Source organism: Equus quagga, chromosome 2 (genome assembly GCF_021613505.1).
Source record: "Equus quagga isolate Etosha38 chromosome 2, UCLA_HA_Equagga_1.0, whole genome shotgun sequence".
In the NCBI taxonomy this organism is placed as follows: domain Eukaryota; kingdom Metazoa; phylum Chordata; class Mammalia; order Perissodactyla; family Equidae; genus Equus; species Equus quagga.
The window spans coordinates 680443-695085 of NC_060268.1; the positions used below are offsets into that span (position 1 = coordinate 680443).

At 47.0% G+C, this 14643-nt stretch overlaps 1 protein-coding gene across 3 annotated transcripts in view; it reads right to left on the minus strand.

Annotated features, from left to right (window-relative positions):
- The window catches only part of FRMD6 (FERM domain containing 6), a 199459-nt gene that overhangs the window by 129556 nt on the left and 55260 nt on the right, over nt 1–14643 (minus strand). For all 3 annotated transcript variants that reach the window (XM_046655222.1, XM_046655223.1, XM_046655227.1), the window contains exon 2: nt 5357–5419. The gene's annotated coding sequence lies outside the window, so the exon portion shown is untranslated. The remainder of the gene's footprint in view (nt 1–5356; nt 5420–14643) is intronic.

Here is a 14643-nt window from a genome sequence, read left to right on the forward strand (position 1 = left end):
ACTATGGAGATGATGGAAAACGGAAACACCGAGGCTGCGAGGATCTAGGCGCTTGGAGACTATGGAGATGATGGAAAGCAGAAACACCGAGGCCGCGAGGATCTAGGCGCTTAGAGACTATGGAGATGATGGAAAGCAGAAACACCGAGGCCCAGGCTGAGGGTCAAAGAAAAGATGGGGGACACAAGTTTAGAGGTGGAGGGAGGCATTGGGTGGGGCTCACTTACGGGGAACAAAGGAGACGCTCTGTCACAGAGGAGGTCACATGTTGAATTTTACAGAATAAAAAATTTTTAAAGCATTGTGTTTCAAAATAAGAGACGAGGTAAGTATGCTCGAGGCTGGAAGACACAGGAATTTTCAGGCAAACCACACCCCACTTAACATTTGCAGTTGCTTTAAGAGAACTCCTTTCAATGTGTTGTCACCTCCTCCCGGTCTCAGTGCTCCCCCTGAGGGCCTCCTCCTGGTCTTGGGCACCAGGCCTACTCTGGTTCCTGGCTCGTCTGACTCCCCTGGTCTCCAGTCTGCTGCTTGCTCCCCTGCCCACTGCTGACCATAAGGCTCAGCTCTGGCTCATGGCCACACCCACTTGCCACCAGCTGCCTGGTGCCAACGGGGGTCTCTATGCACATCTACTTTCTCAAAGAACCTGTGACCAAATGGGAAATAGTCTGAATTAAGGTGGGATTTGCCTCTTTTGGGAACATCTTCTGATAGGTTCATAGGTTCATGTGCAAAAAAGATGCAGCTCTCATTCATGAGCTCTTGCTGATTGTCACAGAGAGGGAGGGAGGGAGGAAGAGAGAAGAGGAAAGAGAACAGTTCCAGGCACCTGCAAATGAAAACACAAGGCAGAGACAAGACAGATTCCAAGCGCGGCTGCAGGCTCTGCAGTCTGGGCAGTGGAATCCCGTTGAAATCATGAGCAAGCTCTGAGTCCCCGCCACCGTGAAGAGGGGGAGAGCAAATCTCCCAGGGCTTCACAAAGAAAATATTTTGTGACCAGAAGGCTGAAAGTTCTGCAAAATGTTATAAGAATGGAAACAATTTGACAGGCACCCAGCAAGCCCAGGAAGGACAGTTCGCACAGGCCTCACCTGGGATGCCAAGGGGAAATCCCCCTCCTTCAGCCCGGAGCAGCTGCACAGGAGGCGGGAGCCAGGTGGCCCCCCTGCAGCTGATGCAAGACCAGAAGGAAAGCAGGCAGAGCCGGCTTCATGTTCCCAGCCTGTCTCTTCAAAAATCATTTCAAGTCCATAGGTAATGTAGCATCGCTTATCGGCCTTAATGCTTTTCCTCTAAACTTCTACTTTAGATTGACTGTCTCTGGATCTTAAAATTAAAATTTAAGCTATATTTTAAAATTAAATAATAAATTAAATCTTAAAATTGAAGCCATTATCCACAATAACATAGAATTAATAAAAAGGTTCCTGGTAGCCATTTAGAGTGGCTGATGGACATCATCTCTCTAGGCACAAAGGACATATTTTTATAGGCTCCATACTGTGACGAGAAAGGCCAAATTTATCTTACATAAAAGCAACAGGTTTGTATTTTACTTTAATAATACAAAATGCATGTAGATCTCAGAAAAGAGGGACCTTTAGAGTAGTTCTTCAGGTTGTGTGAATATTTATGCTTAGTTTTTACTGTGGCCTGTTCTATGCTGGGCTACTTCAGGTCAGTAAACTCCAGGCACATCCAGAGGAGGGAACAGAAAGACGGAGGGTAGGGGGCCTCCGGCACCTTTCAGCCGAAACCACGAGGGCCGAGGCGGAGAGGCTAGAAGTCCCCAAGACCACCAAGGACGGGGCAGGGCGAGCACAGCAGGGACCTTCCTCAAAGACTGATCAAGGCAGTTTTTGCACAAATAAAAGAAGGTGTGAAGTCACACGGTGGCTAGTAATTCTTTGGGAACTTACCTAAAGAGATGTTTTAATTAGAAAATAAACAATAGGTTGAAGAGGAGGATGAATGTAATAACATCTAATTCTTGCGGGATTCTGGGAACACCTCACAGAAAGCAACCTTGTCCCCTTTTCCCTCCACACGATTCCTAGCTGTCATTTTAGGGTCAGGGGACTTGGTTAGAGAGACAGCAGGCCTGTGGTTTGACCCTTAAATGGTGATTCTTTGGTTCTTTTATGAGAATGATAGTCTTGGCAAGTGGTCACCTGCCCTCCACCTTGCCTCCTGTGAGGTGAGGGGGCCACACTCCTGTATTTAAAAGCTTGGGTATAAAAAAATACAAGACATGGGGGGCTGGCCCGGCGGCAGAGTGGTTAACTTCACACGCTTCACTTTGGCGGCCCAGGGTTCGTGGGTTCAGATCCCAGGTGTGGACCTCCACACGGCTCATCACGCCACACTGTGGCAGTGTCCCACATACAACATAGAGGAAGATTGGCCACAGATGTGAGTTCAGGGCCAACCTTCCTCACCAAAGTAAAAGGAAAAAATACAAGACATAGGACTGTGTCCATCACCATAACTTGAATACAAAGACCAGTGTGAGGCTGGCTTGGCAGGAGCATCCTGGGAGTTCAGCATGACAGCAGAAGTTCGCTGATACAGTTCATGCTAATGGGCAGTCGGGGCTAAGGCTTCCCTGAGACCTGACTTCTCACCATACTCACTTTCTTGTGAAGTTCTTGAGGTGAGCAGCAGGTGGCCGAGGGAGGAGCTACCCTGGCTATCTGTTTTCCCTCGGGACATTCCCTCTGCTCTCTGCACGTTCCTTTCCCTCCTGTCCCTCCTCCTTCTCCCTCGGCTCAGTCCTAAGGGGATAAAAGGCACAGAAGGGCATTGGCCTGAACTAATTCTGAGGGGTCGTCCCCTCAGCATCACAACAGGGTCGCCTCCTTGGCCTGGAACACCTGCTTTCCTCCCCCTTGGTGACCAGTGTGGGCCCCAGCAAAGGCATGTGGCAGCACTGAGGAACCCACAGCCCCTCTCTGTGCCCCCAGTCTATCCTGTCCTCAGAACCGTTCAGGACAACTGAGTCTTCCTCAGAAATGATAAAGGAAAACGACCTCACTTGTACATCCCGCTGCTTCCATAGTAAAAGTGGGCCACGTCTCTGCAGACCCCCTTCTCTTAGATGATCATTTTTTGTTGGGAGGTGGGTTGGCATATAAAGGATCATATAAAATTATCTAAGAATATGAAGAAAACTGGTCTTCTCTCTCTTCAAAAATTTACTATTAAATCTCGAAGGGGCCTGTGGGTCTTCGACTCCTCAAGTGTTAAGCTCAGTGGGCAGGAAGTAAAGCTCTGAAATGGGCCGCTTAGAGGCATTTGCATTCCAAATCCAGCTACACTCTTCTCAACAACCACAGGCATTTGTTTTCAGTGTCTTTACAAAGTAAACAATTCAACAAAGGACCTGGGAACTTGTGTTTCTGACCAGCAAAATAAGCACAGATTGCAGATGTTTCTCATTTTTCTGTGCCACTAATTCAAACAGAAATTTCTTGTTAATCAGACACTTATTTAATCCTAAAGTTTTGCATACCTCCCTTCCAAGCGTCTCCTTTCCTACGCTGCGTCCCTTCTCACCGGAGCCACCCATGCAGTAATCTGTCATATGTGGACCTGTGCCTTTCCAGCATATTCTCTGTGAGAAATATTTACACTTATGCCAAACGAGATTCCAAAATCATATACGGCTTTTTCCTGTTTGTATTAGCGCTTATACGGAAGGTTGGGGAAACGTCCTCTTCTAAATCTTTAACAATTGGACACCTGCTCTGCTTTGTGAGCTGGACAGAAGCCAGGGAGGCAGCCACCTTTCGAGGTCCTCAGGTCCTGACCTTACCACGCTGCCCGTGGGCCATCCGGCTGGCCTTCTGGGTTCTGCTCTGAGGGCTGGGGCCTGTGCTCTCTTAGCCCTACAGACGGCTACAGATGATGGATTTCCACACATTATCATGTATGTTATCACGTCTCTGATTCCACCTGGCCCCTTTCTGGAGGGCCAGGCCCAGGAACTAGGAGGGGAGAGAACAGGGAACTGACAGCAACAACAAATCTTGACGGAAAATACAATGTAGTCATGGTGAAATCACACAGGGGAGACGGCCGATCTCTTCTCTATGTGCTTGTTTTTCACAGGGTGAGATCTGATGTGACATTTTTAAATTTATGATTCTCCTAATAAAATTACCCTTAATCATGGCTAATATTTACTGAGCCAGGTGCTCCTGGATTATCTTCATTGTTTCTTTCAACAATACCAACAAGTAGACTCCATTATCTCCATTTTACAAATAGGGAGACTGAGTCTTAGAGACTCTGATACCTACTTGCTCAAGAAATACACCTGCTATGGCAAATAAATGAGGTATACCTTCACAGATGACAGTACCTTAAGCAAACGCACTTTGGGGGCAGTATTTAGCAATCATTTCAGGATGACAACATCCTCATATATATCCTTTTTAGGTTTAGCAGGTAATTCATAGGTCTTCCCAGGGTCACACCAAATCCAGGATGTTTGTAGGTGAAATGGCCGCTGGGCAGCTATCTAGGCTGGCTACCAGAATTCAAGATCTTGGCTATTCCAGAGACAAACATAAACACTACAAGAGAACAACAGCTCCTTTTGGACAACACTACCTTTTGCAAATGACTTCAGAGGTGACAATTCAACATTTCCAGCCCACATAACAATATTAATCTCACTTGTACCGAGAGCGTCCTGTGGATATTCAGTGTAAAAGGCAACTATTCTACAAGCTGGGCACCTTTTATAAGTGTGTCTTCTGTGATGACAGAAGCTTTCCTTCTCAAAGCTAAAAAGGGATTTAGACCAGCTAATGAGTTGACAACTTCTACTCAATACCTAGTTTTGATGGAGTCTCCTATTAGATAGCATTCAAGTTGTCATAAAGACAGTGTGTTTGTAATGAAGTATGACCCTGTGAAGCAAATTTTAGCTTGCTTGATGAGGAGTGGACAGTCCTCCAGGAAGGATGAAAGGCAGTGGAGAAAAGAAAGGAAGAAGAGACATCAAACTCAGTGCATCAAACTCCGTCTGTCCAGACGAGACATTTTCTATTCCTCTGGTCCACGAAGCCCGTCTAAAGCAGTGGTTCTCACACTGTGTATGCATCAGAATCACCTGAGGGTTTGCGAAGGCACAAGAGAGGCCTGAGAATCCGCCTGTCTAACAAGTTCCCAGGCGGCGCTGACACTGGCGCTGTTGGGACTACACTTGCAGAACCACTGCTCTAAGATCACTGGACCTTTCCCAGTTTACGTTCTAGATATTTGCCCAATGCTCACAGCATCTTTGGCTTTTCCAAACTTTTGAAACAAGGTTTACAGGTTCACATCTAGTATTTCTTACCTGATGAAATTTGGTGACTTTCCAACCAGAAGCAGCTTCAGGAGAAAAAAATGGATGTGAAGGCTGTTGAGAGAAAGATAAGAGGCAATCAGGAAAGGAAATATAAATTACTCTATCATCATAGTTAACATTAACTTTCAGACAGAGTAAACACTATTATCCCAAGGATATATGAGTTGTATTTCCCATATCACTTTTTATTAGCAACTTAAACAACTTTGCAGATGAAGATGCAACCGGATCAACACTGAGAAGTGAATAAGGAAATTTCATGATTTAGCAAAAAATTCTATTGAATAGAAGGTGACAATAATATCAGAGAAACAACTAAATATTCCAAGTAATGTAAATTCATGTTTATCTCAACCCAAATATTCTTTGCCTAAGTTAAGGAACTATTTTTAGTAACCAAAGCATTAAAAAATTATTTGCATTCCAAAGTCTGCTTCCTAATGTGATGATGTGGTCTGTTTATTTGATGACTTATTTCTTCTGTTGGATTACCAAATAACATGGGGAAATTATGAGAACTGTAAGTAAGTATCTGAGAGGCACATAGGTGTGGAGTTTGTGAGCACAAGGAAGATGGAGACAGGACTTTTCCAGCAAAACCCCTTCTGAGTATTTTATCAGTATTTCCCAGCACGGAAGAGAATTCTGTGTCAATTCATGCCAGAGCTGGTCCCTTCACCTTGGCCTTGGGAGTCCCCATCACACCCAGCTCAGTGGACTTCGGGACCCGTAGAGGGAACTGTTTCTATCCTTCTTCACTTTCAAGTGGTGCTGGCCAATTCAAACGAGACGCTAGGCCCACTCCAGACACACTCATGGGCAGCCTGGCACACAGGCCCAGCTGTCCTCTCTTCGTAGCCTGCTCCTGGCAGCATGAAGTAACTTCAATGTCCAGGACACCGCAAACACTTGCTTGTGGTATCTGCCATTTCTTGGCCACCCCTCCTCCCTTCCATACAGGGACAAAGAGAGCGGCCAGTCACTTCTGGAGCTTCCACGCTGGCTCCACTTCTCCCCACAACACACCCACTTCTGGCCTAAGGCTGATTATAGCGCATGCTTCTGCCGCTCCAGATCACTCTAAGATGGCCCGGAGAGCGGATTTGTGAATGTGGAATGTGAGCCTAGGTTACCATTCTCTCAATGCCTGAATCCCAGGAGGTTTCCTGCACACGAGAGCTGACTCAGGAAACGTCCCATTCTCAGTCAAGAGCTGTAAAGGACCACGCCACCTCCACTGGACTGTGCATCCCACAGTATTTTCATTCTAGAAAAGACATAGTGAACTCATAGCTGTCTTGCCAGTGCTTTCTTCTTCAAAACTGATGCAGGCCAGTGCTCCCCAGCTGAGCAGGGCAGAATGCCCACAGACTTGAATTGGTCGGCTTGCCTAGGCCTAGAAATTCAGGAACTTCCAGATGCTAAACTAATTTCTCGTATAACTATGTACCTGTGTGTCAGCAAAGGCTATTCTGTTTCCTTTATTGAAAAAAATATCAACTGTGAACATTTATTGAACTTTGAGGTTGGCATAGATGAAGTAATAGATATGATTTCGCCCTGGAATTGTTTCCAGTGAAGTCTGAATATAAACCTGCACGTGTGAAGTAATTAGAAATCACAAAAGACAGGACAGAGTTAGCATGACCTTTGCAGCACAGATGCGTGACATCAGCACTGTGGACAGCTGTCGGAAAGCAGCGACTAAGACGAAGATGAAAGATGCATGATTTGTATAAAAAGGTAGGTGGTCTTTCACTCTGCTTCGTCTAGGAAACAAACGCACTAGTTTACACAATTTAATACCACTCACATATCGCTCTAGGGATCTAGAAGCCGCAAAATGGCCAGCAGTGGGTCAAAGAACGCTGTACTTGACATCGCTTGCAATGTTTTAAAACAAATTTGAATTCGTTGCCAACATTAACAAGTGGCATGATCTTACATTAAAATCCCAGTGTGGGGGCACCAGCTGTCCAGGCTCAGCCGCCCAAGGAAGCCCTCTCGCTCCTCCCCCCGACTTGCTTTGCCCCTGTCGTCAGGACCTGGCCCCGGTGGGCATCTGAGCTGTGACCCTGCTGTGTACTGTCAGGCCCCCGCACAGGGGGCTGCGACCAATGCCCGCCCCGGCCAGTTCAATCAGGCGAGGGGCCCTGCCCTCTCAGCCCCACTTCTGCAAGGTAAACAACGTACACACAGCGGGAGACTTCGTAAAACACTGCTCTCGGTCCACAGAGGAAAACGTCATGGACGACACACGCAGCAAGTTGAGCTTTGACCTGTAAGCGCACTGTGACCGTGACTCAGAGTGGACATCCTCGCGGGGTTACCGGGTGGTGTGTGCATACAAGGACAGGCGCCATCAACGCCTTCAGTTCACTTAATCAAGACCCACGTGAAGCCAATTTTATGCACAAAAATTTGGGTTGATATAGCAGGTAAGTTGAGGTTGCTCATTCTACTTTTCAGAAAATTTACTGATTTTACAGAGAATTTTCTTTAAACAGAATTGTTCTTATACACTTGAAATACAGTCCAGTTTGCCTGTTAAGTAGCCCTGTGTGTCCCACAAAGAAGGCTCGTCTGTCTGAGCCCCTGCTGAGGACAGGCAGCCACTCCCCGTGTGCTGAGGAAACCAAGGAGTGTCCGAATGATCCAGCGAGCAGCCCGTGTCAGATCTGGAACCAGCTGCCGCTTGGATCGGAACCGTTGTTCGTTTGTTCATCTGGCTGCCCCAACCATATTTATTTATCTGTTCCAGTGGGCCTTGTCTCGGCAACCAGCTCTGTGAACCTGGGCTGACCCATTACCTCTCCTGGTTCTGGTTCCTCAAATGAGGGGGTCACGTTAGACTGTCTCTAAGATTCCTAAGGACAGGGTGCGCCAAGTTTTCAGACAGTGCTGGAAGAGAGGGAGCCCAGTTTGTTCTGACTGGGGATTGAGCTGCAGTCCTTGAATTCAGAAGTCTTGTCCGGCCTGATCAGTGTCACGCCAGGTACACAGCTGATAGTCAGCTCGCAGCCACAGGCAGACTGAGTCCAGTGTCCCTTCTGGCTGGCTCTGCAGTCCACTAGGGCCCCAGGGCGTCCTGGCTGTCAAACGCCTCATCACCGCAGCTCACGATCCACTAAGAAGTCGTCATGCTCCTGTTACCTCTGACCTCCTCTTGCTGACTTAGGGATGCGATCTCACCCTGTCTGTTTGGGGCCAACTTGTAAGACTCCTTCACATGGAAACATTGTAGAAAACATTACATGAGATATTTGAGTTGCTCACTGTTTTAAGAAAAGGAAAGGAAATTCTGTGCTTTTTATTTTTTTTTTTCTTTTCAGGGATACCTTGTCTTAGCACAGAGGGCGATTCTATTGTAAAATAATGTTGGGGGAAGAGCATGAAAAGAGAGGACTCTTCACTGAAGGGGTGTTGGGGGCAGGGGCTGCTGCTGTAAGTGCACCAGCCCGTCAGGCAGAGTGCAGCAGCCCCTGGAAGGCCCTGGGGACCTGCGGGCAGTGCTGCCCCACCTGGCCCCACAGATCTTTTTTTTTTTTTTTTTTTTAAAAAAAGACTGGATACTTATGTAGAATAAGTATATATATTCAAAACATAAATAAATCCTCCAAATTCCCACCACCCCAAGAGTTATATAGTTAACATTTTGATGTATATACTTTTGGCAAACATACACATGTATATCCTGTAGAATACGATGTGTGTACCTCCCGCAAACCTAAGCGTGCGTATCCTGTAGAATACGATGTGTGCACTTCCAGCTAACATAAGCATGCATATCGTGTAGAATATGATGTATCTGTGAGATTTTCGTTTGTAAAATCCAGATAATCATTTAGAATACTTTAAACTCAGAACTTATGAAAACTGTAAAATCCACATATGATTGCTTCACAGCAGCAGCTGTTATAACTTAGGAATGAGTGAATTTCAGACCTACTGGACCACAAGCAAATTCAACCAATCAGAACTCAACCATGTGTCCGTCATTTGAGGATCATCCATAATTGCTTGTTCACACAGGTGACCAGAACTCAGGAGCTAAACCTTAGCAGTAACTGAGGTCAACTGAAAAGCTGATTTTTCCCTGGCTATTGTCTAAATGTAAGCTAACATTTTGCTTATTAAGAAAAGAGGTCTATTATAAAAGAGAATGACTCAGAGAAACCAGCCATGCTGCTCACAGCAATGGAAAGGGCCTCGTGCCACCTCCTCCTGAGGCCTGGCGCCTGGGAGCTGCAGCTGTCCCCAGCCTCCTGTGCCGTCGTGGGCGGCAGGGCCAGGTTCTCGGGCCCTTCCTGCCACGGCCATGTCTGGTTCTCCGTGACTCAAACAAAACAAGGATGACCATCCCAGCACCATCATCAAAAAACCTGTCCATTTCTGAAGACAGAAAACAAGAAGAGTTGTTTCTTTCTGAACATTTAAAAATAAACGCAGGCTGCCTTCGAGCAGGAAGCCTATGGGAGTGTACCGCACACCACACCGTCCACTCTTGAACCCGAGGGCTAACCTGGAATGTGCCAGCAGCATCGCGAAACTGAGCACAGCTCAGCAGAGCTGCCCCAGTGGGGTACGGTGGTATTTGGCAAGTTTACAAGAAGCAGAACAACTTCCGGTGAAGTCATTTCAGTTTGGGGAAAACGTGTAACGTGGCCATTTAATTTGCATTGTTCTGAAAGTTGTCAGACTTGTCCTGTGAGGCATTAGAGTCAAGAACTTTCATCTTCCTCGGCCCCACCTCCTGCCCATGTGCCGAGCAGAACAAAGGTAGGAGGCCCCACGGCAGTGCCAAGGAGCCAAGTCGAGGTTGGGTGTGGAATGAATGACGGCATTTGAATTATAAAAGCTTCCACGGAAGCTTTCACTCAGGACTTTTATTGACTCTACAAACAGAAATGAATCCAAGCCGGGTAGCACACGATCAGAAGTGACAAGAATAGGTCTGCCATTGTTCCTCCTATGAAAGATAATTTCCCTGCGTGTTTTATTCTCTACGGATACATACATGGGGGCGCACACACGTTTTTTCCTGTATTCTTAATTTGGAAACTATCACACACGTTGATAAACATGTTTCTGTAAGAGACATGGTGCCCAACTTCAGCAAATACAACCCCTTCCCGTGAGCGAGGTGGCTGTGTAACTGGCAGGTGGACTGACTGTTTAAGCGTGTGCTTCCCTTGTGCTGAGGGAGGCTGCTGCCCCGGGGCCTCAGAAAGCGACTTGACCCTCCTTCTGAGGCTGCTGTCCTGCTCCTCGGGGTAGAGCTGTTAACTGTCTCCTCTAGACTGCCCCTTATTCCAAGCTGCTGCACTGCCTAGCCCTCCTCAGAGTTGGCTTTGGTCAGCTCTCTCTTGGACCCTGAGCTCCATGCTCAAAACAGAGGCCGCTGAATCTCCCTGGGCCCCTACAGGTCACTCCTTTTTACCTCCTCTCTTCTCAAAGAGCCCCATTTCTTTATAGTCTCTTCATTTAAAAAGCAAAGAAAGAGATTTTGTCTAAAACAAAGTTATACAGGCTTCTTCCCAAATTCCTTATTGTAGAGAGGAAACGGGAGCTGACACAGGCTGAAATCACGGAGCTCCTCCAAGAGCAAACACAATACGAACGCATTTTCTCTCGCTCGAACAAGGAGACTATCCAGGCCTAGGAATTTAAATGTTTAAAAGTGATGACAAATATGAGTACAGCACAGAGAGAGGCTCAAGGAAATGCAGTGTTAAATCTGGGCGCGGCCGCAGGATGCTGATGGAGGCGTAAGGCCCTGCGGTGGGTGTGCGCTAATCCTCATAACGCTGTAAACCGCCAGCAGAGCTCCCGCCTCGCGTCGTACACAGCTGCATTCCCAAGAAGAGGCGTTTCACAACCAAAGTTTAACATTTGGTTATAAAACAATTGTTTTCAAGAGGCGAAGTCTGTTAGAACCTAGAAAGCTTAAAACATGCAATTCTAAGTTATTTTGTAGGAATTCTGAAAACGGAGCTGTTTTTAAACATCTCTAAGCATATAGTTATAAAACCTTCATCCCTGTGAACAAACTTGGCCTTTTCCTAGCTCGATCATTTTAAGCGTTTCAGTCGTCACCGGTATGGTCACAGACCTTCTCAGACGCCTCCTCCGTCTTCACCGTCCTTATCGTCACTGAGACACTCATTTAACCAAAGTTGTATGAACCCCTGTAGTTTTCCTTTTCCACTATGGCTCTTGTTCATGACAGTTCTGATTTTTATGAACGACGTGATTTTAAAGCACTCATAACCCTTCTCTGACGCATGGAGAGGTGGGATCTATGACTCCTCCCCTTGCGTCTGGGCTGTAAGCAATAATTCCCTTACTGTGGAACAGACGCTGGATGAGGCTGCGTCAGAAAAGGCCGTGTGGCTTCCTCCTGGCTCTCCCAGGACACTGGCTCTTGGAGGAGCTGGCCGCCATGTAAGCAGGCTGGCTATTCTGAGACCATCGTGCTGGAATGGCTGCTTGGCACTTTAGTCAGCAGCCTGCTGAGCTCAATGACTAGCTGAGTCAACGACTAGACATGTCAGAAGGAAGCCTCAGGATCACGTCAGCCGCCAGTCTTCAAGTCACCCCAGCCCTCGAGCCTGCCCACCTGAGGTCCCAAACATGTGGGCAGAGACACGCTGTCCTTGCTGCATCCTGTCTGAGCTCTCGACCCGTGGAGTCCCAGAGAATAATAAATGGTCATTTTATGCCACTGAGTTTTTGGGTGGCTTGTTATGCAGCAATAGTAACCAGAACAACCCAAGGTCACTATAATGCAAATTGCGTTTCTTAATTAGTCCTCTGTGTTTAACTCAACTCAGGCTATAAGATCTTGTGCTGGAGGAAAGCCTGCACTGACTCAAGTCGTCTCAGTAACGTCTTCCCAGCCCGTTACGATTTATATGCACTGCACAGACACTGCACTTGGGTTGGGGAGAGAGAGTAGGGAGAGGATGGCTAGGAGGTTCTTTGTAAGAGGTAAAATGGAGAAGCTTTGTCTAAGCTAACACTTCAGGGTCTCATGCAGTCACCACGAACCATCAACCTGCACTCCTGCTTTCTCTGAACTAGTCTGGCTCCAGGATTTTCATGAAACTGGGTCTCCAGGGTGCACATACTCGGGCCAGATGACGATCTCAGGGTGCCGTGTGGCCTGAACAACGCTCCTGCCACCTTGCACTCTCTGGCTCCTGGTACCGCACAGCTGACTCCTGGACACAGATGTATTGTCCACCTGGCTGAGTCCTCGATCGAATCCCTGACTTATCTCCACTAGTCCCCACATCCAAGCAATCTCTGCTTAATACTTACATTCTGACAAGAAAGCACAATATCCATTTTTAGATGATGGACCCTGTGTACATGGGGCTGGGGCAGGGTAGCAATGTGGAAGTGTGTGATGGACATGTACTTTGCAGTGGGTCTATGCTTCTCAAATTATCATTTCTCAACTCAGCTTGAAATTGAAGGAGCAACTGGTGCCAGACTTGGGCCCCAGAAGGCTGATGAAACAGACCCAAGTAGGAATCTTTGGTTTTGGCCATTTTAGAAAATGGTTTAACGTCAGGACCGTTCTACAAGATCAGATTTCCTAAGAAAGATGAATTCAATGTACTACTAATTTTTTTTCAATTGGGATAAGGCTAAAAACGAGTCTATGCTGGGGGACCAGCCTGGTGGCATAGTGGTTAAGTTTCGTGCACTCTGCTTCATCGGCCCGGGGTTCACAGGTTTGCATCCCAGGCATGGACCTAGCACTGCTTGTCAAGCCACTCTGAGGCAGCGTCCCACATAAAGCAGAGGAAGATGGGCACAGATGTTGGCTCAGTGACAATCTTACTCAAGCAAAAAGAGGAGTGTTGGCAACAGATGTTAGCTCACGGCCAACCTTCCTCACACACACAAAACATGAGTCTATGCTGGTTTCTTCCTTTTTCTTTTCAATGAATCATGATACTGAAAAGCTCAATTAAAATAGCCTGGAAGGATCATAGGCGTCATTCAGAAGCCTGTGACCTTCATTTTCAATGAATAAAGTTGGCACATCCATTAACGTGGGAAGCTCCCCTCCTGGGAAGTGACTGCTCTTTAGAGCAGGACTATTTTTCTGAAGCTCATCAGGTCAACATTAGGTTGAAGTCATTCAAAAACCACTCGAACCTATTGTCAAATTCAACATAATCTTTCTTTATAAGCCTATGCTATTTGCGCATAGCGCTGTTACTTAAACACTTGACTGACAGCTTCAGCCACTTGTTCCTGCCCTCTTAGCACTGGTGGTTTACAACACATTCCAGTGCTGGGCCACAGCAGGCTCCAGCTCTAAGAAGGTCCCTTCCAGGGCCGAAGGGATCGTCAAAAGGAACTGCCTGCTTGTACTCAATTTCATAGTCTAGCCCTCAATGATTAAACATACACAGGGTTAGGATGAGAGGCCACAGGAGAAAGACCACATTGATAGCCTGAGAGATCAGTGCTGCTGTTCATATAAGGGAATCACCGTCACAGTAATTTCTTCCCTCTGTAGTCACACATGGACAGCTAGACTCATCCACATCCTCCTGACACCCTGGGAAGGTGGCTGCGGTCAATGGCTCTTGCAGAGGGACTCCACCTCAAAAGAGGCATCTAGATTCAGAGGGCAGATGTCCTAACTCAGAATTTAGCTCAATCTTCCCCCAAACTGTGACATTTCCAAGTGGGACCACAAGTTGCTAACCCATAGTCTTCTGATGGTGGGGCGAGGGGCTTAAGAACATGGTCTTCACAGAGGTCAACAATCCAAGATTAATTTCATTCAATAAACTTTGCTTTTAAAGTGTAAACATCAGATTACTTTCTCCTTAATACTAAGATAATGGATTGGGATCATTTATTAAGGAGGGACCTAGAGTAATGTTGGATTTTGGAGAAATCCATGGAGGACAGGTCAGAACAGGATATGCAAGGATGCCCTTTGGGAGGACCCTGGATGCCTGTATGGACCATGCAAAGGAGTGGATTCCTCAGAGACAACCTGCATTCAGCTGCCACATCCACCCATGAGGACTGAGAACTCTCTGCCATGTGGCTCCTGAACCGCTGACACCTGCCCACACAATTAGGCCACATGACACTGCTGACTGCCACAAGGCCATGCACAGTGCAGCCTGCTGTATAAATGTACAGGACACTGCTGACAACTACAACCCCATGCATGGTGCGGCCTGCTGTATGAATGTACAGGACACTGCTGACAACTACGACCCCATGCACAGTGCAGC